At 40.4% G+C, this 27,744-nt stretch overlaps 1 non-coding gene across 1 annotated transcript; it reads left to right on the top strand.

Annotated features, from left to right (window-relative positions):
• Positions 1-24,073: 24,073 nt before the first annotated feature.
• Positions 24,074-24,180, top strand: LOC127116063 (small nucleolar RNA R71). Its single transcript, XR_007801050.1, has one exon. It is a non-coding gene; the product is annotated as a small nucleolar RNA R71 (small nucleolar RNA).
• The last annotated feature ends 3,564 nt before the right edge of the window (positions 24,181-27,744 follow it).

Raw genomic sequence — 27,744 nt, forward strand, 5'->3', positions numbered from 1 at the left:
TAATAAAAACCTGCTCCAATCGGAGGGTTGAGTAAATTGCAAAGCGGAAATGAAAATGGCGGCAGGATTAACTTCCTTCCAAAGTGCTCCAAACTCGATTACAGACTCTATCACAGACTCGATTACACAATTATGGTAACACTCCAGTGCGAAGCGATTACGACTTTATAATACTGAATATATGCCTAAGTGAAACGAAGTTGCTCTGAGTTTGCCTCTGCTCTAACTTTGGATGATTGTAAAAGTGATTTCGAGTTTCTATTTATAAGCAAGTAAAAAGATGGAAATGACAAGGATGCCCTTCAACTTGAAAATGGGAGGGAAACTATTTTCCTCTTGTGGCGCCCGCCACAAGGCCATGGCGCCCGCCACAAGCACAAAATGAGGCGCCTTAGTGGAAGTAGTGGGGAACGTGGAAGTTGAGGGAAGTTGAGCTTGGACACGTCATGGCAGGGTCTATGGCGCCAGCCATGGGGTAGGCCACAAGAACAAACTGCTGAATTTTAGGGTTTTTGGCTCTTTTTCGCTCCTTTTCTCGATCGGGGCTCCGATTAAAGTAAAAACCTGAAAACAAAGAAAAACATAGCAATAACACAACAAAATGATAATAAAACAACTAGAATGCATGTGAAATCGGAGTCGAAAATACGGTAAATTTTAGTGTTATCAAACTCTCCCACACTTAAACCTTTGCTTGTCCTCAAGCAAAACATTAAAAAGCTCGTAAAAGAAAATTTATGTAAACGAGTGTTTTAGGTAAAAATTCTAAGTTCAAGTCGGGATGCAGTGATAGGTACTAACTGAGTGAACTAAGGGTATCATGATGACACTAATCCGCAAATACGGACATAAACTTCATTCCTATATTAACCAACCCATATTATCCCACAATACCTAGGCCTGCCTCTTCATCTCTTTTTGTGTCCTTTTCATTCAGGCGCAATCGCATTAAGCCCGTTATCCGTACATGCTTCATAGTAGAGTGGCCTGTTAGTGATTATGATCTGAGCATGGGGTTTCTGGCATATAATTATGTGTAAACCCTTTTATTGGACCCAACTGTAGTCGTGGGGGATCGGATCGTAATCCGCCCTACCGAGTTCAGTGCCAGATACCTCTGAACCAACTAACAGTGGGTAAGTTTTTCTTTTTCTTTTTCTTTTTCTTTTTGTAGCAATTTTTTACAATTCTTTGGTTTAAATGACTTTGTGAGGGTCACCTATACCGGAGTTGCCTTTTTGCTTTTTTTTTTGTTTTGTTTTTCTGGATCATTCACTTATTTGCATCGGTCGCCTACGTAGAGGATGCGTAGGCCGAAGCTGACTGCTGAGATAAACTACTGGTGACTTATACGGAAATGATGATTAAGGCCATGGTATATGGGGTTTCGGGAATGGTTCCTATATTTACGAAGTTTATGGTGCTAAAACAGATACTGATGTTTCGCAAAGTTCTCCCAAGTCACCACATCCTTACTCAAAACATGTCTTTAAAACCTGAAAACTTTCGAAATAACACTATTTTCTTTTGAAAAAAAAAATTCGGGTGGGGCTAAAGGTATGGGGAGGTAGGGTTATACTAAAGATCTACTGTATTTGGTGACTCGTCAAACTCATGCATTATACTAAAAAGCAAAATAAACAACTAAAAGGAAATAAACTATCTAAAAACAGCAAAGAAAAACGATAAAGGAAAAACGAGAAAAGCGATAAAGAAAAGACGATAGAGTCTCCTCCCACACTTAAATCGAACATTGTCCCCAATGTTTCGAAATAAGATAAGGGAAGAGTTACCTGACAACCTATTGCTGACCACTAGTGCCCTCGCCATCCTGAGGTAGACGACGGGATCGAGTACGACGACGGTCTCTCTGATCCATCCTCGCCTGCAGGGCATTCTGAGCGGTCCTCACCTCTCGAAGTTTATCTATAATGGAACCTTGAGTGGCTTCAATGAGTGTGTATACATGCGTTTTCGACGCCATGAGATTTGGTATGCAGAATGGTTCTTTCGACAAATGACGACATGGGATAAACGGTTTGGTTGATAAGTGTTGTTCGACACTTCGACAAAAATTGAAGCTTCGACATTTCGACAAGATATCTGCAGCTGGAAAGGTACCTTTGACAGACGTGGAGGATGTTGTAGTATTTCGACAATTCGACGTAAAATGTAAATATTCAAATTCAGAAGAGTTGTAACGTTTGGCAGAAGACGCGTGGAAGCATCTGGAGAAAAGAAGAAATCCATTTGTCACAGTTTTAGGATTTGGTCGTTAGTAACAGTTATGTTATTTGTATATAAATAGGGTAGTTGTTATCGAAAAAGGGTGTGAAAATTTACTTGTACAAAATTCCTGAAAATACTCAAAGTACCCGTGTGAGAGAAAAGAGTCATATTTGGAACATGTATGTGTAAACAAACACCAATTCTTTCAAAGTTATATTTTGTAAAGTTTAAAGTTCTTTACAAATTCCTTTTACGTTTTCCAGTCAATTATCTTTCTGCACTTTCTTTTCGACGCTTTATGTTTTCGTCAGTTACTTTCTGCCATTTATCTTATCTTGTCAAATTTACATCTGTTTAAACGTTTTAATCAACATCTTTCGACATAAAATATTTAGAGAACCAAAAATGAAAGAGATGAAAGTTGTTCCAGATATCTTCAGAGTCATTTAGATCTGCACATGTCCTAGGATTTGTGTGGTTGATCCTGCAAGTAACCCAATTCTACAAGTTTTGGTAAACCAGAGGTTGTTCGCCAAAATTCACAGAACAAATTGGCACGCCCAGTGGGACAGTGCAGAAATCTAAAACTTAGATAATCGTTAGTCAAAGTTTTTCTTCGTTGTATGAGACTAAGAAGCGGTAAATTAGCCGTATCCGACGTAGAAATACCTAAAAGAACGAGAGTAAGGAGAATGGCGAACCAGCCAAATAATCCAAACGAATCCATCCCAGTATCCAACCCTGTCCCTTCGACGGGAGGCAATGTAGGATCAGTCCCTGTGTCTGAGGCTGTACCTTCGTCAACAGGGTCAATACCAACGGTTTCAATATCACAAAGTGTGCCTAGTTCGTCCATTAGGGCACAACAAATGCCTGTTGGGACACCCCCTCCTATGGGAAACACTTCTAGGCCTTTTGTGACAAATTTCACCATGCCTCTGCCTGGTAGGGAACAACCATTTGGAATGCCAACTTCAGTAATGGCAAATCTACACAATTCCCCTGTAGTATATTCTGATTCTATGGCCAATATGTCTTCACCCTTACAAGGGTCAGGATATGGCGGAAACATGAGTAGACTAAATCAACAACCACTTTACGTGCCACCGATAACAAATAATTCTGCGCAGGTAATTAGACAACAAATGGATGAGAGTAATCATGATATGGTCCAAATGTTGACACAACAAATGGGAGCGGTGTTTAATCCTCTAATACAAAACACCACCCAAACAAACCAATTGTTGGCAGCGCAAATGACGCGCATTGCTGATTTCTTTGGAGTCCCTCAAACTCGACACAGAGAACAAGTGGTTCATAACCCAGTGGTAGCGGTCCAGGAAGAGCCTACGATAAACCAAATACCGTTAGACAATCCTCAAACAAACGTCAAAAACCAAGAGGATGTAGTCGAACAGCCTCGTGTCGAAATCCCTGTTCCACAAGAGCCCAGAAGGATAGTAATCCAGAGAGGCCAAGACGCGGATGCTGTGTTGCAACAGCGAATCCGGTATAATAACCCTCCTGTCGAAAATAATTTAGCGGCCATGGTCGAAACGATAATGGCACAAAATGGGATGAACATGGGATTACAAAGGCCCAGTTACACTTCCCCACTATCGGAATATATTCTGCAGGAAGAACTGCCACCAAGGTGGAAAGTTCCTAAGTTCACAAAGTTCTCAGGGGACACTAGTGAGTCCACCATAGAACATGTGGCACGTATTCTGATCGAAGCGGGGGAAATAGCCCGTAATGAAAATTTGAAAATAAAATATTTCCCTAGTTCCTTAACGAAAAACGCGTTTACTTGGTTTACATTTTTGCCTGCAAACTCAGTATATACGTGGACCCAATTAGAAAGATTGTTCCATGAGCAATTTTACATGGGACAAACAAAAATAAGTCTGAAAGAATTAGCCAGTGTTAAGAGAAAACACTCAGAACCAATAGATGATTATTTAAATAGGTTCAGATTGCTAAAGGCTAGATGTTTCACTCCGGTTCCAGAACATGAGTTGGTCGAAATGGCAGCAGGGGGACTAGATTATTCTATAAGGAAGAAACTAGATACCCAATATCTGAGGGATATGGCACAATTAGCAAATAGAGTGAGACAGGTCGAAAGGTTAAGGGACGAAAAATTCAGAGCAAATAAGAATAAAAAAGAAAGGGTGGCCTACGTAGGGGTTCGCCAAGATGATGAGTACGACGAAAACGAACCAAGTAACTTCGACGAACAAGAGATTGACCTAGCAGAACTAAAGCAAGGCCCACCTTATTCGTGCAAAGTACTAACTCCGTCGAACGGAAACCCAGTCGAAACCAACGATAAGTTCCCCAAAAGGACTTATACGTTCGACATCACCAAATGTGACGAAATTTTCGATCTGTTGGTTAAGGATGGTCAATTAATAAAACCTCCAGGCGCTAAAGAACCGCCTATGGAACAACAGAAAAAGAGAGGTTTTTGTAAATACCATAATTTTCTGGGCCATAAAACGTCTCGGTGTTTCCTTTTCAGGGATCTCGTTCAAAATGCTATCCGTGACGGAAGACTGAAGTTTGGTGACAAACCAAAACAACAGATGAGGATCGATTCGAATCCTATGCAGACAGTCGAAGCCCACTACGCTGAACCATCCATCGTGAACATGGTGGAGGTCGAAGTTGCTCCTGATGGCAATTTGGAAATGGTAGAGGCCCCTGGAAGTTTCGACACAAACATCAACATGGTTGAGATTGCTGATGATCTCGCAAGCCAGAATGAAGTTGAAGTTACTGAAGGCTTCGACAACCAGAAAAGGATGGAAACTACTGAAGGTTTCGACAAGAAGGACGGTGACGATACTGTCGAAGATGTGAAGTTTCGACAAGAGGAAAATTGGGACCGCTTGGGACAGCCAAGTGGGAAGTATGATTATCTTGTGAAGTACAATGCGCCGGAAAGCTCTCAGATCGACATCAACACAATCCAACCAAGTGGTTGGGGAGATGTTTCTTTAGACAACAATGAAGAAACAGTTGAGGCAATTGAGCATCCCCCTAATACGAAAAAGAAGGTTATTGAAGACCTCATTATCGAAAACAAGGCTACTGAAGGCCTTGATCTTGATCAAACAAAGACAGGTGATGTCGCAAACTGCGTCAACACTATGGGGCCTTTCAGTGAAGAAGTCACAAAAATTAAAGCGGAAGCTGTTAATGGTCCTTTGAAGCCCGTGGTCAGTGGGATTCTGCGTAGGGTAATGGAAGACCCCAAAAGGAATTGGAACAAATGTTGTTGTAAACATGGCCCCAGGAGTATATCTTGGTGCTGCTGCCCAGCAAGAGAGTTCGACCAAGCACCAAAAGGTGTCGAAGGCGAAAAGGAGAGACTCATTAGAAAGATGAACGAATTAAGCATCACTAACGAACGAAGTGTTGGGGTAAACATGGTGGAAATATCTCAGAGGGACCAGGCCGAAGTGGGCGAAGATCATCGTCGAAAGGAGCACCAAAGGCTGGCGTATCCTAAAGAGGAGGAAAATTTAATAGAATTCATCAAGAGGTGCCAAAGGATGAATACCGAAGTAATGCTATGCCCACGCTGCAGTGCAATCTTCGACGGGAAGGCAGCAACCAACCTGGAAGCAGTGGATAAAGCCAAGAGGAAAGAGAATTGGGGAACAATAAGATATGACCCAAGGAGAAGTGATCACCACCAGTGGAGGCATGGAGAAAGACGCCATAACACCTATAAACCATCTAATAAAGCAACAGACGACAAATGGGTTTAACCCATTAGAGACGCCCAGGGGCAGAATAGATGGGGAAAGTTTGAGGTTCAGAGAAGCGCTTCGATGGAAGGCAAGAAGGAAATGGAAAAGCACAAGCCAAGGCCATATCCTTCAGAGAATTACAAAGGCAAAAACCCCATGTCCAGATCCCAATGGAGGAGATTCCAGAGGCAGAAGAGGGCAGAAAAAGAGGCTACAGAAAAGAGCGTGAATGGAAAAGACACTGACAGCAAAGATATAACAGAGTCTAGTAACAATCACCAGATAAGGAGCAGAAAAGAGGTTCCCCTCCAGATCAATCCTGGCGGCATTGTCGAACCTGTGGCGTCGAAAGAGAAGATGCAGGAGGACGACGAAATAACGGACAACTTCGAATCTGATTCAGAATCATCCTTCAATGTGATCTGCAACGTGGTCTCTGTTCTCCCTAGAGACTATGATAGAGTTATGGAGGTCGAAGACGAAGAAGACGAGATGGAAGAGGAAACAATGGCACACAGGCCCGTTTGCTACTATGTTATGAATAATGGATGCGTCGAAGAGCAGAACGCTTTCTTCGAAAGACCAGATGACTCAATGAAAGCGCATTTGAAGCCTTTGTTCATAAAAGGAAAGGTGGAGAATGTTGGTGTGAATAAGATACCGGTGGATGGGGGAGCAGTAGTGAATTCGATGCCCCATTTCATGCTGAAGAAGATAGGGAAAGACGACTCAGACGCGAAACCCCACAACATGGTGTTGTCGAATTATGAAGGAAAAGTAGGAACCACCATGAGCGTTATCCAGGTGAATCTGACCGTTGGAACCATAACAAGGCCAACAATGTTTATGGTCATTGCTTCAAGGGCGAACTACAACCTACTGCTTGGAAGGGAGTGGATTCATGGCGTAGGAGTCGTACCCTCTTTAATGCATCAGCGAATAGCCATATGGAGGCCAGACGGGATCGTCGAAAACATTGAGGCTGATCAAAGCTACTTCATGACAGAGATAAACAATGTCAACAGTCAAAGTTTCGACAAGAACCTGGCTCACATACCTCCATGCAGTCCAGCCGAATTCGACTTAAAGGCGACAGACAATGCCTACTACTCTATGTACCTTCATCCTACACATGGTTTCCAGTGGGATAAAGAAGTAATTGGCAAAACTTACATGTGGGGAACTACTCATATAGCGCCAACGGGATGGGGAAGCAAATTTGACGATGACGAGTAAACAATCAGCGCTCGAAAAGATTACAGCTTACATAGCCGAAAACAAGCTCAAAGAGGCCCTTGAGGCTGAAGTAAAATACTTGGCTGTCGAAGCCAGCAAAGAAAACTCCAACAAACAATGTCCCCAAAAAGACGTTGCAGAAGATCATGATAACAACCAAATGGGCGAATGGCAAAAGCTGGACGCAGAAGATGGTGGCGCATGATCCGTTAGAAGAAATAAACTTAGGAGTGGGGGAAGAACATAGACCAACCTACATAAGCGCAACAATGGACCCCCAGTTCAAGGTCGAAATAGTCCAGTTTCTAAAAGAGTTCAAAGACTGTTTCGCATGGGATTATGACGAGATGCCTGATCTTTACAGAAGTTTGGTCGAAATGCAGTTGCCAATAATGGAAGGAAAGAAGCCAGTAAAGCAGACTCCGAGACGCTTCGCACCAGAAATCCTGTCGAAAATAAAAGAAGAGGTCGAAAGACTTCTAAAATGCAAGTTCATCCGCACAACCAGGTATGTCGAATGGATTGCAAATATTGTTCCAGTAATTAAGAAAAATGGCAAACTTAGGGTATGCATTGATTTTTCGAGACTTAAACGCGGCTACCCCAAAGGATGAATATCCTATGCCAGTGGCAGAAATGCTCATAGATTCTGCAGCCGGCCATGAGTACTTAAGTATGTTAGACGGATACTCTGGTTATAACCAAATTTTTATCGCTGAAGAAGATGTTCCTAAAACGGCTTTCCGTTGTCCTGGAGCAATAGGAACATACGAATGGGTAGTAATGCCTTTTGGTTTAAAGAACGCTGGAGCAACTTACCAACGTGCTATGAATTCCATTTTTCATGACTTTATTGAGACTTTCATGCAAGTATATATTGACGATATTGTGATTAAGTCTGTGTCAGGGAGAAGTCATATAGATCATCTTCGACAATCCTTTGAAAGGATGAGGAAGTTTGGTTTGAAAATGAACCCACTTAAATGATCTTTTGGTGTGCAGGCGGGTGATTTATTAGGTTTTGTGGTCCACAAGAAAGGGATCGAAATAAATGAAAACAAAGCCAAAGCCATAATGGAAGCGAAAGCGCCATCAACCAAAAAGGGGTTGCAGTCTCTGCTAGGGAAAATCAACTTTCGCAGAAGATTCATCTCCAACCTCAGTGGGAAGACACAAGCTTTCTCTCCTCTACTTCGACTAAAGAAGGAAGACTTCGCATGGGGGCAAGAACAACAAGCGGCTTTCGACAAAATCAAGGAATACCTGGCTAGTCCCCCAATCCTGATGTCTCCTTACAGGAAAAGAAGTATGAGGTTGTATATTTCGGCATCAGACAAAACATTAGGAAGTATGTTGTGTCAAGAAGATGAGAATGGCGTCGAAAGAGCCATTTATTATCTCAGTAGAGTCCTGAATGATGCTGAAACTAGATATAGTATTATAGAAAAGCTATGTCTATGTGTATACTTCTCTTGTATGAAGTTAAAGCAGTATATAAAACCTGTTGATGTATATATTTCCTCCCATTTCGACGTAATAAAGTATATGTTATCTAAATCTATTTTACATAGTTGAATTGGAAAATGGGCTTTAGCTTTAACAGAATACTCCTTGAAATATCTGCCTTTAAAAGCTGTGAAAGGACAAGTGGTCGCTGATTTCATAGCCAACCACTCTATAGACGAAGATGTGGAATATGTCGAAATAGAACCTTGGTAATTGTATTTCGACGGTTCCAGTCATAAAAATGGAACGGGCGTGGGGATGTTAATTATTTCTCCTGACAGAATTCCAACAAAATTCAAGTACAAAGTTGAAAGTCTGTGTTCAAATAATGAAGCAGAATATGAAGCTTTGATTGCTGGACTTGAAATCTTGTTTAAATTGGGGGCAACAAGAGTCGAAATAATGGGCGACTCCGAACTGGTGATAAAGCAGTTGACTAAAGAGTATAAATGCGTGAAGGAAAATTTAATCATGTACTTTGTAATAGCCAATAGACTTCTCAAGGAGTTCGACAATGTGGTCTTCAGGCACATTCCCAGGTTGGAGAATCAAGAAGCGAACGATATTGCTCAACTAGCATCTGGATATAAAGTGTCAAAGGAAAAGTTAGAAGAAGCCATTGAAGTCAGAGGATGAGTCGTATCCACCAAGTTGTCCCCATCAGATCTGGAGTCGATAAGATTAGGATACGGTGACGAAGAAAACTTCGAGATATTCAACATAGACGACTCAGGAATTACAGACTGGAGAAAGCCTATCAAGAATTATCTACAAGACCCAAATCAGAAAGCAGAAAGAAAGATAAAATACAGAGCTTTGAGTTATGTACTTTTGGGAAATGAATTGTTCAAAAAGACTGCAGAAGGAGTCTTGTTGAAATGCTTAGGTGAAGACGAAGCCTACATAGCCTTGTCGAATGTACACAGTGGAGCGTGTGGCGCACACCAAGCAGGTCACAAAATGAAATGGTTATTATTTCGACAAGGAATGTATTGGCCAACAATGCTGAAGGACTGTGTCGAATTTGCAAAAGGATGTCAGGAGTGTCAAGTACATGCGGGCATACCTCATGTTCCTACAAGTGAGCTGCATTCAATTATAAAGCCTTGGCCATATAGAGGATGGGCTTTAGACTTGATTGGGGAAATTCGACCAGCCTCTTCAAAAGGACAAAGGTACATTTTGGTTGGGATAGACTATTTCACTAAATGGATTGAAGCTATACCATTGGTAAATATGGATCAAGAAGAAGTCATAGACTTTATCCAAAAATACATAATTTACAGATTTGGGATACCTGAAACAATAACAACAGATCAAGGATTTGTGTTCACTGGTAAAAACATGCAGAAATTTGCACAAGAAACAGGTCTTAAATTCCTTACTTCGACACCTTACTATGCTCAAGCCAATGGGCAGGTTGAAGCAGCCAACAAGGTAGTGATAAATTTGATCAAGAAGCATGTAGGGAAAAAACCTAGAAACTGGCATAAGACTCTAGATCAAGTCTTGTGGGCTTGTCGAACGTCTCCTAAAGAAGCAACGAATTCGACTCCATTTAAGTTGACTTATGGACATGATGCAGTTTTACCAGTCGAAATATATTTGCAGTCAGTTAGAGTGCAAAGGCATCATAAAATCCCATCGGATATATATTGGAGTATGATGATGGATGAATTGGTCGATCTGGACGAAGAAAGACTACGTGCGCTAGATCTAATAAGAAGACAAAAAGAAAGAGTCGAAAAGTTTTACAATAAGAGAGTAAAATTCAAGACCTTCTTAATTGGTGATCTCGTTTGGAAAGTAATCCTTCCTATGGATCGAAAGGATAAGTTAATGGGAAAGTGGTCTCCTAAGTGGGAAGGACCTTTCCAGATTTTGAAAATATTTTCAAATGGCGCGTATGAGATAGAAGAAATAGGGAAGGATGACAGAATCCTAAAGATAAATGGCAAGTATTTGAAAAAATATAAGCCAATATTGCAGGAAGTAAAAATAATGATAGAATAATTGCAAACATAATTGTGATAAGATTTGCCAAATAAAAATGGCATTAAAGTCATTACAAAGAAAGCCTCAAAGGGCTGAGAATTGTTAAATCAATTCGACTACAAATTAATACTGGCAAAAGTTTCCTTCAAAGTGGCGAACGTCTGCCTCTGGAACTGGAGTCGATGATCACAAAGACTTTTGTGAGTAGAAAGAGTCTCAATCTCTTGACTAAGTTGCTGGGCCTTCTCAAGATGTCGAATACCCACCCTCAACTCTTCGTCAATCTCGCTCTGCTTGGGTTGCTGTATGGATGCCTTACGTTTTTCCTCTTGAGAGATCTTTTCTTGAAGTCCTGCTATCTGTTTCTCCCATTTTTGGATATTGTCATCATAAGCAGCAACTTCTTTGACATAAGTTTCAGAAAGCTTTTGCAATTTTGAAACTTTGTCAGTCGAAGTCGAAACAGCATCCCATTCAGGAGTTTGAGTTTCAGACTTTGAAGAGATTTGATTGGTAAGATCTCTTTGACGATGAAGATCTGCAGTGGCCAAGTCAATAAGGGTCATCAGCTCCATCACAAAACTTCCAACCTCAGCAGAAGCTTCCAAGACATTCACTTGCTTCAAAATTTTCTTAAGTTCAAGATGAGCAAGGGAGTTCTCTTCCAAAATTTTGAACAAATCAACATCAAGGATTTTCGTTTTAATTTTGGTCAAGATGTTTCCAAGGGATGGCGCTTCAGAAGTGGCCCCAGAAGTAGTCGAACTGCTCTGTGAAGAATCTTGGAAATTAAAACGGGAGCTAAGCATGGCCTTCAGATACTCTAAGGGTCTCTGCACTTTGAGATTTTCAAGCTCCTCGCGAGAGAAACTAGTCAAACCAGTTGATTTGCCCCTCCCTTGGGTCTGGTCAGGAGCAGGTGGAGTGTTTCGCTCTAAAGTTTGCTCAGCCTCTGTGTGTTTCGACTGGTTACCCCCATCTTTGGCAGCTTCGTCTTCATGATCATCTTCGACCCCAGCCTCCATGTCAATGTCATCACCCTGAGGTGCAACATTTAATCCTGGATGAAGAGGAGATTCATCTTCAAAAGCTTCACCCACTGTAGCGTCGAATTCTGCTACAGTTTGTCTGACAAGATCACTTGTAGGGATATCTTCTTCTAGGACTGTTTCCTCCAGAATTTTCTCAGGGGTCCTTTCGACAGCCACTTGTTCCTGAAAATAATTATAAGGTTTAGAAGAAAAGGTGCAGGAAAGGTGAATATATACTGTCGAAATAAAAAAAAACTTACCTCAGGAATCTCAGTGTTGAAACTGGATTTCGCATTCTCCGTGTCTTTCGACTGAGGCTTAGCAGGGGGAGTACTTGCAGAATCCTTCCTAGTTGATTTAACGATGGACCTTTGGGAAGAGACCTTCGTGAGTTTCTTCTTCTTCTGAGGGGGAGGGATTAACTCTGGAGATTCGTCACCAGACTCTTCATTAGGGACTTTATCCTCTTCTTTCTCCTCTTCACTCTTTCTCTTTTGGATTGTTGGGGGTTTTCGACTTGCCTAGTCATGCAAACCAAAGCCAGTTAGTTTCTTAAAAGGAAACAAATAAATGAGAAGAAGTGATGTGTTGTACCTTTGTCGAATGCTTCTTAGCAGCACTGGGCGACGCTTCCACAGACGTTTTCTTGGCAGGAATCCTCACGGCTAGGGAAAGAAAGAAGATTCAGAAACAAATATAAGAAATACATGATAATACAGTTAGAATAACAAAAGGAAAAAAATCATGTTTTTCTGTGAACACCTTCAAGAATGGGATCCTCCACGCGAACGTGTTCTATTCCAATATGAAGGTGTCCTGGGTATTCGCCCAGATGATACTTAGTCGGAACCACACGCTCAGCAGGTTTTTTGTACTGTTGACGGAGAATTTTCATAAAGTCCCCACAAACAAACCAATCTGGAAATGGAGGGCTAAATGCCACGCCAAATTCAGCGGTTGGCAAAGGAGGGAATTTTGGTGGATGACAACTGAAAGCCAGGTCATAGCGCGCCTCTGGTCGAAGGTTTGAAGGCAATGACAGTTTTTCAAACTTCTCCGTCAGTTTGCGTTTCAATTTTGCTGCTGCTTCGTGTATGGTTCGACTAAGATCATCAGGTCTATACGCAGTTTCGAAATACTTTTGAAATTTCTGTATTTCCCTAATGTGTCTTTGAATACCTTTTTTGGTCCGATCCTGCACAAAAGCGAAAGCATTTGTCAAATGTGTAGCAAAGGCAGCTACGTCGAAAAATCTGTTGGAATAATAATCTTTCCACCATTCGTCAAACTCAGAAGTACATAGGAATGATGGTCGAAATATAACTGGTCGAATGTCGAGAGAATCATCAGCCAGTTTCTTCGACAGCTCTTTGCCCTCGTCTTCAGTATGAAGGGAGTTATAAAAGATGATGGATCCTTTCTTGGGAAATATAGGTCGAGGTTTTATCTGGATTAGGCCAAACTGTCTAGAAACAAGGTTGGGTTGATAAACTATCAGAGCAATTTGGTTTTTAGTGGTGTTACGGTAAGAAAAAAGGAGCCTAGGGGTTAAGAATGATTCCCAAAAATTCAGAAATATGTTTTCATCCTTCTGCATCTCCAAAGGCAGTTGTTGGGTAAACCACTTAGGTCCAATTTTTCTATCAGCAAAAGGTTCCATGTTCGAAGAAAACTGATACCTCTTGGCAAACATCATGACATAGCTTTTGAAAGCTTGTCGAAGGTTGATTCCTTCATCAGTTGGCGTTATTAGCACCAACCTTGGCCATTCGACAGTCCTATTTTTTACTTCTTCTTCATCTACTTCTGGTGCTACAGGAAGATTAGCTTCAAATGTGGCATTGAGCCATAATTGCAAGAACCAAAAAGGTCCTGATAAGTTGATTTTACCTTGAGTTTTGGCGTTTTTCAAAAGATGTACGCTCTCACTCAGAGATTCATAAAGGTTCGCCAGAATCATTTCGCTCAAGCATAGTTTTGTGCCTGCATGAAGCTGATTGGCTATGGTAATGAATCTCTTAGCAACCTGGAGGGAGCGAGAGCAAAACACATATTTGGATAACCACAGTGTTAGAAAAGCTATGTGTTCGACATCTAAAACTTCAGTAGTACTCTTGTCATGATAATAGGACATAAATAAGGAGTATGGGGCGAGGCTAGTCTCGAAAGCGATGGTATCTTCATTTAAGACAGTAGGGTCGAAGTCTATACCATTGGGGTGAAGGCCAACAATGGCTGTCGCGTCGAAAAGAGTGGGCGTAACCATCCCACAAGGGAGGTGAAAGGTGTTGTAGGTACTATCCCAGAAGTAGAGAGAAGTCAAAAGCATATTTGGACAGATATTGGGTCTTACTCTCGACAACTGAATAAGGTCGAAAATGCCTACCTCTTTCCAAAAAGCCCCTTTAACTTTTTCGATTTTATCCAGCCAAGATACGTAGTCAGAAGGGTCTTTCGACCATGGACAAGTTCTAAATATCCTGGGGTAGTTCAAATAGGCTAAGTCCAACTCTCTAGTATCCGTCGAACTCGGTGGGTCATTTTGTTCTACAACTTTCTCTTTAGGCTGAGGTTTTCTTCCAGCGCCTATGGGTTTTGTGTGGAAGTAAGATGGGAAAAATTCTTTTAAGCGATCTGGTTTAATCTCTAAATTTGGAAGGGGACCTAACATAGCATGACAGTTTCTAGAAATAAGAATAGGGATTAATACCTGGGATTTATAGATGCATTCTTTCTCTTTCTCATTTGGAGGTTCTGGAACATACTGTTGATTTCCAATGGTCATTGGTTCTTTTAAATCATGCACAGGAGAGAAAGCTGGGTCTTGTTTCTTCTTGGAATGTTTGCTGCTTGAAGGTTTTTGGGGCGCCATTGTTAGGAAGAACTTAGGGATTTTTCTCAGGAGAGTATGAAAGCTTAAGAAATAGGTATGAAGAAAAGTAATCTGAAGTGAAAAAGGGTTTAAAGAAAAAGGTTTATGGGTATTTATACGAAGAAGATGGTGAAACGCTTTAGAACGGTAATGATGGTAGTGGGACACGTGGCCGATTCTGATGGGAGTGTTAGAGAGGTGGAAGTTGAAAAGAGATCATGATGCGAGGAAATGATGGAAGTGAACTCTGAACGTGGGCTAGATGTGACATTTTGGAGAAAGTGTAATGATGAATTTGTGTTGGGAATTGAGATTATCAGACTTGGATTTAATAAAGATTAATTGACATGGCATCAAAACACTGGTTGACAACAAATGACTGTTTCTCCAGAAAAACAGTCGAAACGTCTTTGCTGGGGGGAAATTTGTATACATGCGTTTTCGACGCCATGAGATTTGGTATGCAGAATGGTTCTTTCGACAAATGACGACATGGGATAAACGGTTTGGTTGATAAGTGTTGTTCGACACTTCGACAAAAATTGAAGCTTCGACATTTCAACAAGATATCTGCAGCTGGAAAGGTACCTTTGACAGATGTGGAGGATGTTGTAGTATTTCGACAATTCGACAAAGTCTGGAGAGAGACGTCATTTCGACGTAAAATGTAAATATTCAAATTCAGAAGAGTTGTAACGTTTGGCAGAAGACGCGTGGAAGCATCTGGCGAAAAGAAGAAATCCATTTGTCACAATTTTAGGATTTGGTCGTTAGTAACAGTTATGTTATTTGTATATAAATAGGGTAGTTGTTATCGAAAAAGGGTGTGAAAATTTACTTGTACAAAATTCCTGAAAATACTCAAAGTACCCGTGTGAGAGAAAAGAGTCATATTTGGAACATGTATGTGTAAACAAACACCAATTCTTTCAAAGTTATATTTTGTAAAGTTTAAAGTTCTTTACAAATTCCTTTTACGTTTTCCAGTCAATTATCTTTCTGCACTTTCTTTTCGACGCTTTATGTTTTCGTCAGTTACTTTCTGCCATTTATCTTATCTTGTCAAATTTACATCTGTTTAAACGTTTTAATCAATATCTTTCGACATAAAATATTTAGAGAACCAAAAATGAAAGAGATGAAAGTTGTTCCAGATATCTTCAGAGTCATTTAGATCTGCACATGTCCTAGGATTTGTGTGGTTGATCCTGCAAGTAACCCAATTCTACAAGTTTTGGTAAACCAGAGGTTGTTCGCCAAAATTCACAGCGAACAGAGTGCCATGTGTCTCTGGTGGTAGTTTTGCTGACGGGCTTGTGTATCTGTGATCGTTTGCAGGGACTGTAAAATAGTGTCGTAGGACCTGTCTGTCCTCCGCTGCGACTCTTGCATGAAGCGCATGTTATCTGCCATTTGTTGCTGGATGGTAGAGAGTAGGTCGTCACGCCTTTGCTCTCTAGCCATGTGGTCACGCCACATCTCCTCTGTAATATAGAAGCCAGGAGTGGTACCTGTAGAAGAAGAAGATGGTGCGGTGTGTGGTGGTGAAGGATGATGGGGGGACACATGGGGCACGGGAGATCTCTCTCTCCGATCATATTCATCATCAGTGTCATGTCCCGCCTCATCAGAAATGCTAGGAAGAAGAGGACCCAAAACAGGTGGGGCATCTAAAGCGTAGGTCCAATTCCTTTCATCTCGTACATTTGTATGTCTAGTGCACGGTAAAACAACAGATGGGATGGCTACACCATGAACCATAAGCATATAGCCTCCTTCTCTCCTCGAGCGGCACAATTTCATGTCTCTCAGAAATTTTAGGTTAATTGTGCAAGGAGGTAAGGGGTCTAGGGTAGCCATCTCATCGTTCAGGTTAAGCGCCCGAGCAATAGATGTAATCAATCCACCAAAAGAAATCGGTCCCGCTTTATTCAAAGTTAAAGTCATATGAGCAAGCATGAATGGGACCGAATTAATACGTCTATTTGTGAGGCTTCCTTGTAAAAATAGAAGCTCGCTAGCATTAACCTTATTTGGATTCTCCCGGCTAAAAATAGTGCATGCCAACAGATATCGAAAAACTCTGATGGCCGGGTTATGGATAGTTGAGGCAAGAACTCCTTCAAAAGAGTTTATGGAAGTATTTGATAGACGCTCCCAAAAGGAAAATACCTCAACAGACCATTCGGAATCCAAAGGGGCCTCACAAATAGCATCGTCCCCATGAGGGATTCCTAACAAGTTGGCTAGTTCGTCGATACTGAATTGGTATTCAACAGCAAACATTCTAAATTTGACAGTACCAACTGTGCTAGCAGTGTTAGGGTTGACAATATAAATTAAGGAACTCAAAAATTCAATTGTCAACCGCTCATAGGTAGGTTCTTTATTGGAAAAGAAATTATGCAAACCTAAATTATCTAATAAATGAAATATGCTATGATAGATACCTAAAGTGTAGAGACAGTTGTCATCAACATACCTTGTCGGGAGGATTTCCCGATTTTGCAACCGTTCAATAATTTTTCTTTGTCTATCCCCCGGTTTCCCTCCTCGAAGAATGAATCCGTTAAACTCCATTTGAAAAGCTCTTGAAAAGTGATGAAGAAGATGAAGTGGTTTGTGAAAAGGTTGGATTTTTACAAAATCCGACGGATGAAATCAAAAATGGAAATTGGAATAATGATTTGTGTGGTGTGGTGGTTAGAAAAGTATGAGCTTTTTGTGGGTTCAAGGATGTTTTTCCAAGGTGAAAAAATGGGTTTGGAAGGTTGTAAGTTGCAAAAATGGTGAAGAAAGGGGTTCTTCCCCAACCTTTTATAGACGCTGTGGCGGGCGCCACAGGGTCTATGGCGGGCGCCACAAGGCAAAATATGGTTGGGCCAAATTTTGGTCCTTTGGCTTGGGCTTCTCTTGTCTTTTGGCTTTGAGGGGTCCGGATAGCATTTGTTTTGTGATTTTCCTAGCATCATTGGCTTGCATAATTTTATAAAAGTAAAAATAAAAATAAAAATGAAACAAAAACAAAAAATTAAATATTAGACTAATGAATAAATAAATAACTGAAAAATTAAAATGCAAATAAAACAAAAATAAGACATATATAGATAAAAATAGAAATACCGATGTATAGATGTAGTTTATATAATATTCCAAATGCCATAATATAAGATGAGTTATGTAAATATGAGAAAAATAAAATAAAAGAAAGATAAAATAAGATGGAATGGTGAGATCATATAGTGGGGATGTCATCTTCCTGAGAGGAACCACGGAGCATGGCTACTTCTTGCTTGAGCTCTGCGATCTCCTGATATAGACAGTCGGCTTCATTAGCATGGGTGAGATCAGACACTCCCATCTGTAAAGTGAGGTCAGCCACCTCCTGTCTAAGCTCTGCGATCTCTCTACGACACTCAGCAATCTGAGTGCGGATGTCAGGTGTCTGCAATGAAAGATTATTAGAGAAAACAATGATTTTGGGAGATTGTGGTGTAGGCGTGTATTCAGCAATGGGTGGTGATCTCGGTTCCTCAACGGTCTCTCCCTGTCCCTCTAGAGCATAACTCTAATTTGCTGGATCATGCACACTGGTCATCATAGGATATGGCAGTGTGAAATAATGGATAGCCTCACTGTCGACTAGAAATCGGAACTGACATGGATGGAAAGAGGCTTTCCTCATCAACCCTCTGGTCAAACAGAATTCGATGTCCATGGTAGTGTACTCACAGTAGGTCCGAAGATGTAACAGCTTGCGAGACAGACCTAAAGCGACAGCAATCTGCGTGATGATTCCGCCAACATGAATGACTCCTTCGGTAGATCTGGAGATACCGTTGAGACTGTATAATAAAAAGTTCCCACATGCTACTGGGCGAGACTGGGATGCACAAAATAATAGGAAGATCTCCTCTTCACTCAGTAGTGTCTCTGCATCCGGTTTTCCTAGGAAGGAATGTGCTAATATCATCTGAAAGCATCTGAAGGCGGGGTTATGTATGACATGAGATAGCTGCGTAGATAGATCTTGGCTTCCGCCACCCGATATATCACTTCAAAACTTCTCCACCTCCTTACCTAGGAAATATCCCATAGGTGTCTCCGGGATAGCATCAGGAGTGGTCTGGAAACCCAATAAGTCGCTGAACTCTTTCTGGCTGAAGGAGTACTCAACTCCGAAAAGCCTGAAAGCAGCATACCCATCTGGTCCAGAGTATGGGTCATAGTCGAATGAACTCAGGAACTCCAAAGTCAGGTTCCTGTAGGTGTTACTCAAGTCATCAACAAACTCGTCCCAGTGAAGCTGGTGGCTAAGGAATCGGATACTCGGCTCGATACCCAGTGCCTTCATACAGTGCTGATCAGGATATTGTGTGGGTGCCATAGGACGCTGATACAGAGCGATGTAGCGCTCCTTCTGAGCATTATCTCTATAGGCCACGTACATGTCATCAAAATCTTGCATCCTGTCAAAGTTAAGAAAGTGATCCTGAAAATACAAACCATTCAAATCTTAGTCTCAATGCGAAATATGATAAAATAAAATAAAAAATAAAATTAAATAAACGCGAAAAAGTAAAATGAAAGAAAAACCATGGGTTGCCTCCCACGCAGTGCTTGTTTAACGTCAATAGCTTGACGATTAGAATTTATACACCTGTAGTTGTAGGAATCGGTGGATCAATCAGGGTGTGGCTTGAGTAGTATGCTGGAATGTCTCCTCCTTCGTAGAGCTTCAGTCTTTGTCCATTTACAATGAATGGACTACAGGTATCGTTCTTGATTTCTACGGCTTCGGATCTCAGAATCTTGGATACTTCGAAAGGACCAGTCCATCTTGAACGTAGCTTTCCAGGGAAGAGTCGTAACCTAGAGTTGAAAAGGAGAACATGATCGCCTATATTGAAGTCTTTCTTTACTATTCTTTTGTCGTGATAGGCTTTTGTCCTCTCTTTATATATTTTTGCATTCTCGTAGGCAGATTGCCTAAGTTCTTCTAATTTATGAATGTCTAGGGTACGCTTTTCTTCAGCGGCTAGGTACTCTAAATTCAAAGTTTTAATATCCCAATAGGCCTTATGCTCTAATTCAAAAGGTAAGTTATAAGATTTTCCATAAACTAGTTGATAAGGAGTAGTTCCTATAGGGGTTTTGAAAGCGGCTCTATAGGCCCATAATGCTTCTTGAAGCTTCTGAGACCAGTCTCTCCTAGAAATAGAAACAGTTTTCTCTAGGATTTGTTTTATCTCCCTATTAGATACTTCTACTTGGCCACTAGTCTGTGGGTGGTATGGTGTTGCTACTCTATGCCTAACTCCATATTTTCTTAAAAGTTTATCAAATATTCTCGATATAAAGTGTGATCCTCCATCGCTTAAGACTAAACATGGTGTTCCAAATCTAGGGAATATATAGTTTTTAAATAGTTTGATTACTACCCTAGTGTCGTTTGCGGGTGTAGCTATAGCTTCAATCCACTTAGACACATAGTCTACAACTACTAAGATATACCTATTTCCTACGGATGGTGGGAAAGATCCCATGAAATCTATACCCCATACATCAAAGAGTTCTACTTCCTGAATGTTTCTTAGAGGCATTTCATCACGCCTTGAAATGTTTCCAGTGCATTGGCATCTATCACACTTGACAATGCAAGCATAGACATCGCGCCACATGGTAGGCCAGAATATGCCAGCTTGAAGAATCTTGGCGTATGTCTTAGAGGTGCTTACATGTCCACCATAAGGTGTAGAATGACAATGCTCGATAATATTATTTACCTCTTCTTCTGGAACGCAACGGAGAAAAATGCCATCTTTACCCCTTTTGAAAAGGAGCGGTTCGTTCCAATAGAAGTTTCTCACATCATGGAAGAATTTCTTCTTGCGGTGGTAGTCAAGATCAGGGGGTACTATATCAGCAGCTAGGTAATTAACGAAATCTGCATACCAGGGTACGTTACTTATTGCTAAGTAATTTTGGGAGTGCTCATAAGGATCTAGGTTATTATCTTCAATGGTTTCTACTCTAGCGATCACTCTATCATAGGCAAAATCATCATTTATGGGTACTAGTTCTGGTTTTAGATGTTCTAGCCTAGAAAAGTGACCGGCTACTACATTTTCAGTGCCTTTTTTATCTCTTATATCTAAATCAAACTCTTGTAGTAATAGAATCCATCGGAGTAATCTGGGCTTGGCATTTTTTTACTTAATAGGTAACGAATGGCAGCATGATCAGTGTAAACTATAATTTTTGCTCCTACTAGATAAGATCTAAATTTGTCTATAGCGAAAACTACAGCGAGTAATTCTTTTTCAGTTGTTGCGTAGTTAAGTTGGGCAGCATCTAGGGTTCTACTGGCATAATAAATGGCATGTAATTTTTTATCTTTCCTTTGTCCTAGAACAACTCCAACTGCATAATCACTAGCATCGCACATTATCTCAAAAGGTTCCGACCAATCGGGTGGTTTCATAATGGGTGCCGATACTAACGCTTGTTTTAAAAGATTAAATGCGTCATTACATTTTTCATCGAAAATGAATTCAACATCTTTCATTAAAAGTCCAGTTAAAGTTTTAGTTATTTTGGAGAAGTCTTCAATGAAACGCCGGTAGAATCCAGCGTGTCCAAGGAAGCTTCGGACTTCTCTGATGGTTTTTGGTGGTTTTAGGTTTTCTATAACTTCTATTTTAGCTTTATCTACCACTATACCTTTTTCAGAAACTATATGTCCTAAAATTATTCCTTCGGTCACCATGAAATGACATTTTTCCCAGTTTAGCACGAGGTTCACCTTCACGCATCTCTCCAGGATTTTCTCAAGGTTAGCAAGACAATTGTGGAAATCAAATCCGCAAACCGAGAAATCATCCATAAACACTTCCATGATACCATCTAGGTAATCTGCGAAGATTGACATCATGCAGCGTTGGAAAGTAGCTGGGGCATTACAGAGGCCGAACGACATTCGTCTATAGGAAAAAGTTCCATAAGGGCATGTAAAGGTAGTTTTTTCTTGATCTTCGGGTGGATAGGTATTTGGAATAATCCAGAGTATCCATCTAGATAGCAGAAGTAAGAGTGTCTGGCTAGACGCTCCAACATCTGGTCTATAAATGGTAAAGGGTCCTTCCTAGTTTCTTTATTTAATTTTCTATAATCTATACACATCCGCCATCCTCCTTCTAAACGTTTTGCTACATGTTCGCTTTTATAGTTTTGCACGACTGTGATACCTCCCTTTTTAGGTACTACATGCACAGGGCTCACCCACTTACTATCCGAGATCTGGTAGATGATACCTGCCTCAAGTAACTTAAGAACTTCCTTTTTAACAACATCACTCATTATAGGGTTTATTCTTCTCTGATGTTCCCTAGAGGGTTCTGAATCTTCTTCGAGCGAAATCCGATGCATGCATACGGATGGACTTATACCTTTCAGGTCAGAGATATTATATCCTAAGGCTGAGGGATATCTTCGTAAAATGTCTAAAAGTTGGTTCGTTTCCTCTTGGCTCTAGGTAGCACTAACTATAACTGGACGGTTCATCTTTTCATTGAGGAACTCATATCTCAGGTTCTTAGGCAGTTCCTTAAGTTCTAAGGTTGGTTTCTTAGGGTATGGCATAGGATCTGGGGTAAGGGATAAACATTCGTAAAGGTTATCATCGATGTAGGGTTTCTTAAAGTCATCGTCTTCCCTTATGAGAGTTGATGGTAACTTAACTGTTTTTATAATTTTTGTTTTGTTCTAATTCTCTAACACATTCATCAATGATATCTAAGGCATAACACGAATCTCTCATCACAGGTGCCATAAGAAATTTCAAAAGTATAAATTCTATTTTCTCGTCACCTACCTCAAATGTCAACTTTCCTTTCTTTACATCTATTATGGCTCATGCAGTCGATAAGAATGGTCTACCTAGAATGATTGGTATATCATTGTCCTCTTTGATGTCCATGACAACAAAATCAGTAGGGATAAATAACTGACCTATCCTAACAGGAACATCTTCTAAAATGTCTATCGGATACTTAACAGATCTATCGGCTAACTGAAGTGACATCTTAGTGGGTTGTAATTCTCCTAAGTTTAACCTCTCACAAACTGCTAAAGGCATTAGGCTCACACTAGCTCCTAAGTCTAGAAAAGCTTTTTCGATGACATGATTACCCAAAAGGCAAGGAATGGAGAAATTTCCAGGATCTTTATCTTTCTTTGCTAATTTGTCCTCGGAAATAGCATTACATTCCAAAGGCTTCGGATCGTCAAGTCTACGTTTGTTGGTAAGGATGTCTTTGAGAAACTTTGCATAAGAAGGTATTTGGGTGATGGCTTCTGTGAAAGGGATTTCTACATGAATTTTTTCTATAACTTTAATAAATTTTTGATACTGTTTATTGATCTGGGTTTGTTTGAGTCTTTGCGGATATGGTATATGTGGTTTATATGGCGGGGGTGGTACGTAAGTTTTATCTTTAGGTTCTTCTCCTTCTTCTCGACCTTCCTGGTTTTCTGATTCCTTTACTTCGTCCGTGGGTTTGGTACATTCCTTAGAAGTTTCGGGTTCACTCAATCTAGGGTTTGGTGGCTCATCATAAGCGTTCCCACTTTGTAGGGTAATGGCATTGGCTTGTCCTCTCGGATTTTGTTGAGGTTGTCCAGGGAATTGTCCTCTAGGTGTAGTATGAGGGGCTTGGTTTAAAGCTACCTGAGAGATCTGGCTTTCAAGCATCTTGGTATGAGTAACTATTTGGTCAACCTTGGTTCCTAACTGAGTAATCAATTCGTTAACATGAATGTTTTTGTTCATGAATTCCTTGTTTTGTTGGGTTTGAGCGGTGATAAAATTTTCCATAATTTTCTCAAGGCTCGACTTTGGTGGTACAGGTTGCATAGGTTGATTTGATCTAGGGGATTGATAACTAGGTCTCGGAGGTGCATTATTTTGAATAGGGTTATTGTTTTTATAGGAGAAGTTCGGGTGATTCCTCCATCCAGGGTTATAGGTATTCGAATATGGGTTCCCTTTGGTGTAGTTCACTTGCTCAGAGTGGGTTTCGTTTAATAGACTGCATTCTGCAGATTGGTGTCCTTTGGTTCCACATATCTCACAATCTGACGAAACTGCGGCTACAGTATTCGGGTTTATGCACATATGCTCGACCTTAAGGGCTAATGCATCCATTTTAGCTTGCATCATGTCTATAGAGCTTAGTTCATGCACTCCTATTTGGGCTTCCTTCTTCTCAACTGTCGCTCGTTCGACTCCCCATGATTGATGGTTTTGAGCCATATCTTCGATGAGGGCACTAGCTTCAGGATAAGGTTTGTTCATCAGAGCACCGCCTGCGGCAGCGTCGATGGTCATCTTTGTGTTGTAATGAAGTTCATTATAGAAGGTTTGAATGATTAACCAATTTTCTAAACCTTGATGTGGGCATGCTCGTAACAACTCTTTATATCTCTCCCAAGCTTCGAACAGCGATTCTCCTTGGTTTTGGGTAAATCTAGTTATATGGTTTCGAAGAACGGCGGTTTTACTCGGGGGAAAATATCTAGCAAGAAAAACTCTTCTAAGGTTATCCCAAGTCGTAATGGAATTGGGTGGAAGGGAATCTAACCATGATAGGGCTTTATCTCTGAGGGAAAAAGGAAATAATCTTAAACGTATTGCCTCGGGAGAAGCTCCATTGGTTTTAAAAGTATCTGCTAATTGAAGAAATATTTTTAAATGTTGGTTTGGGTTCTCAGTAGCGAGACCTGCGAATTGTCTCTGTTGCACTAGTTGCAACAGGGATGGTTTAAGTTCAAAATTATTAGCTGGGATGGTTGGGTTTACTATAATAGAACTAGGTTCTTCATTTGATGGTTGAGCGAAATCCTTAATAGGTCTTTGGTTTTGATCTTCGGCCATAGCTCTCTTAATTCTATGAAAGAATAAACGTGCGCGAGCGTAACGTTCAGGTTCCGCCAGAGGATATACTAAGCTTAAACTTCCGGTGCTGCGAGTTCTTCGCATTGATCGGCGGGAAATAGCCTAAGTCTAAACGATATAACAACAGGAAAATGAAATTTGACGAAATTGGTCCCCGACAACGACGCTAAAAACTTGATGCGGTGTTTCGCAAGTATACGAACGCGTCAGAGTAATATAAAAGATTGTCGAATCCACAGAGACCAAGTGTCAATCTATCGTTATCTATTGTTATGGTGTTTATCAAAGGCAATCAAAATAGGTGTTTTTTTTTGGAGTGTGCAATGAAAAGTAAAGTGTTGAACAAAGATTAATTAATAAAGACAGGGTCGAATGTAATTCACGTAATCAATTAATAATCCAAGTACTTGCTAGTAGAGCTACTTATGGGCAGTGTTTCCTACTTTAAAAAGAACTAATTTAACAGGAACTGTCGCTTTCGCGTATTCATAACCGAGTTGTACTCCCTAATCAAACTCTCTTATTGTCACTTATAAAAAGGCGCGCATTACGTTAGAGTAGTAAACCTATTTTTAAGAAATATAGTATCTTGACTAAGTTGAAAAGTATTATAACTTGGATTTCTTAACCAAAAGAGGTTCTCACGAACCAGACTCTAAACTTATAAACGCGTCCGGAAATAGTTTTAAAATCTCTTTTATTCTTAATGTTAAAATCTCCTAATGAACTAAACAAAGCGCTTTCGCTGTTTTTGAAATAGTTAAAAACAATTAAGTTTAAAAAGACGTTGGACGGCTTTCGATCTTACCCAACGGAATTGAAGTGCGGGAAAACTTAAGTTGAAAGTTAAAATAGCCCTTAAGTGTTTCTACGAACAATTGTAGGGATTATCGGTTCAATTACGATCCTTACATTCTAACCTTATAAATTTAGTTAGACATGGTAAAGTAAAAGTGCATTAAAATAAATAAAAGTAGTGCGAGTGCGGAAAGTAAATAATTTAAAGCGAGTGCGAGGAAATAAATAATTTAAAGCGAGTGCGAGGAAATAAATAATTTAAAGCGAGTGCGAGGAAATAAATAAAGTAAAGCGAGTGCGAGGAAATAAATAAAAGTAAAGCGAGTGCGAGGAAATAAATAAAAGTAAAGCGAGTGCGAGGAAATAAATAAAGTAAAGCGAGTGCGAGGAAATAAATAAAAGTAAAGCGAGTGCGAGAAAATAAATAAGATAAAGACAAGTAATAAAAACCTGCTCCAATCGGAGGGTTGAGTAAATTGCAAAGCGGAAATGAAAATGGCGGCAGGACTAACTTCCTTCCAAAGTGCTCCAAACTCGATTACAGACTCTATCACAGACTCGATTACACAATTGTGGTAACACTCCAATACGAAGCGATTACGACTTTATAATACTGAATATATGCCTAAGTGAAACGAAGTTGCTCTGAGTTTACCTCTGCTCTAAATTTGGATGATTGTAAAAGTGATTTCGAGTTTCTATTTATAAGCAAGTAAAAAGATGGAAATGACAAGGATGCCCTTCAACTTGAAAATGGGAGGGAAACTATTTTCCTCTTGTGGCGCCCGCCACAAGGCCATGGCGCCCGCCACAAGCACAAAAGAGGCGCCTTAGTGGAAGTAGTGGGGAACGTGGAAGTTGAGGGAAGTTGAGCTTGGACACGTCATGGCAGGGTCTATGGCGCCAGCCATGGGGTAGGCCACAAGAACAAAATGCTGAATTTTAGGGTTTTTGGCTCTTTTTCGCTCCTTTTCTCGATCGGGGCTCCGATTAAAGTAAAAACCTGAAAACAAAGAAAAACATAGCAATAACACAACAAAATGATAATAAAACAACTAGAATGCATGTGAAATCAGAGTCGAAAATATGGTAAATTTTAGTGTTATCAGTGTCATGCACATGGTACCTTCCTTTTGTACACGATGTAATGAATTAAAGAGGGAGGATGGATATGTTTAGGAATGTCTAAGATAGTGATCAAACGCCTGATTAACAGTGTCGACCCTATTAACTAAAATTCAACCACCTATTTACTTTCCATTTTCCAAATTCAAAGTACTTCCTGGTTTAAGCAAAAACATCATCATTAAAGAGCCTTTGACCTGACTTTGGTAAATAAAGGTGGGATGATGAAATATACAATGTATGCAGATGAAATAAATGAAACCTAACATATGCATGATGAATGATATGAATGCTTCTTAAATGCATGCAGATGAATAAAGTTGTAAGCTAGGTAAAAAAAGGTAGGGAAAATTTTGGGGTATGACAATTGGGATGCCTAATCTTCAGTATAGATATACAGGCCAGGCTCAAGAGTTATCTCAACATACCCTAACCAACATGGGTTACTTTTGGGACATAAATTATCGGGCGTACTACTTCCGTATGGGTAAGAATGGTAGGAAGATTTATAATTTCGATAATCCTGCAGAGTTTGGTGATGCTGCTGCTGAGACACATATGGATGATGATCAACCAATTGGTACGTCTCATGATGTTCCTAAGGGTTATGCTTTTATGCAAGATGTTACGCATGGGGAGGCTCATGGTAATAACTTTGGTGTTGGATTTGGTGATATGTCTTCCATCATGACTATTCTTCAGAATATGTAGCTGAGGCAAGATGAACGTTATGAGGAAGATTGTAGGAGGTGAGATGCCTTTGAGGCTTATCAAGTGGAGAGATTATGTATAATGCAAGAGCACATGACTTCAAAAGATGCAAAATTTGAAGCTTTTGCTTCTTATGTGACAGAAAGTCTTGTGTCTATGCGTAATGAGATGGATGCAAATCATGCAGCTATGATTGCTAGGATTAACCATATGATCTCGTCCAAAAATGAAAATCATTATCATTATGCTCAATTTTACCGAGAAATGTATGATTTCTTGGATCATCATATGGTAATAATGAACAAGGATGACATAGGGGAGTGAGACCAATTAGGCATGGCAACATAACCCGTACCCGCGGGTATCCACTCGAACCCGCCCCGAAGTTGACGGGGAAAATCCGCTTTAACTGGGTTTGGGTTTGGGTTTGGATTTTCCCCGATTATAAAATATGGGGACGGGTCGGGTAATGGGGACGCTAGTACCCACCCCGAACCCATCCCCGAACCCGCCCCGTTTATTTTA

The sequence above is a fragment of the Lathyrus oleraceus genome, chromosome 1 (genome assembly GCF_024323335.1).
Source record: "Lathyrus oleraceus cultivar Zhongwan6 chromosome 1, CAAS_Psat_ZW6_1.0, whole genome shotgun sequence".
Lineage (NCBI taxonomy): Eukaryota > Viridiplantae > Streptophyta > Magnoliopsida > Fabales > Fabaceae > Lathyrus > Lathyrus oleraceus.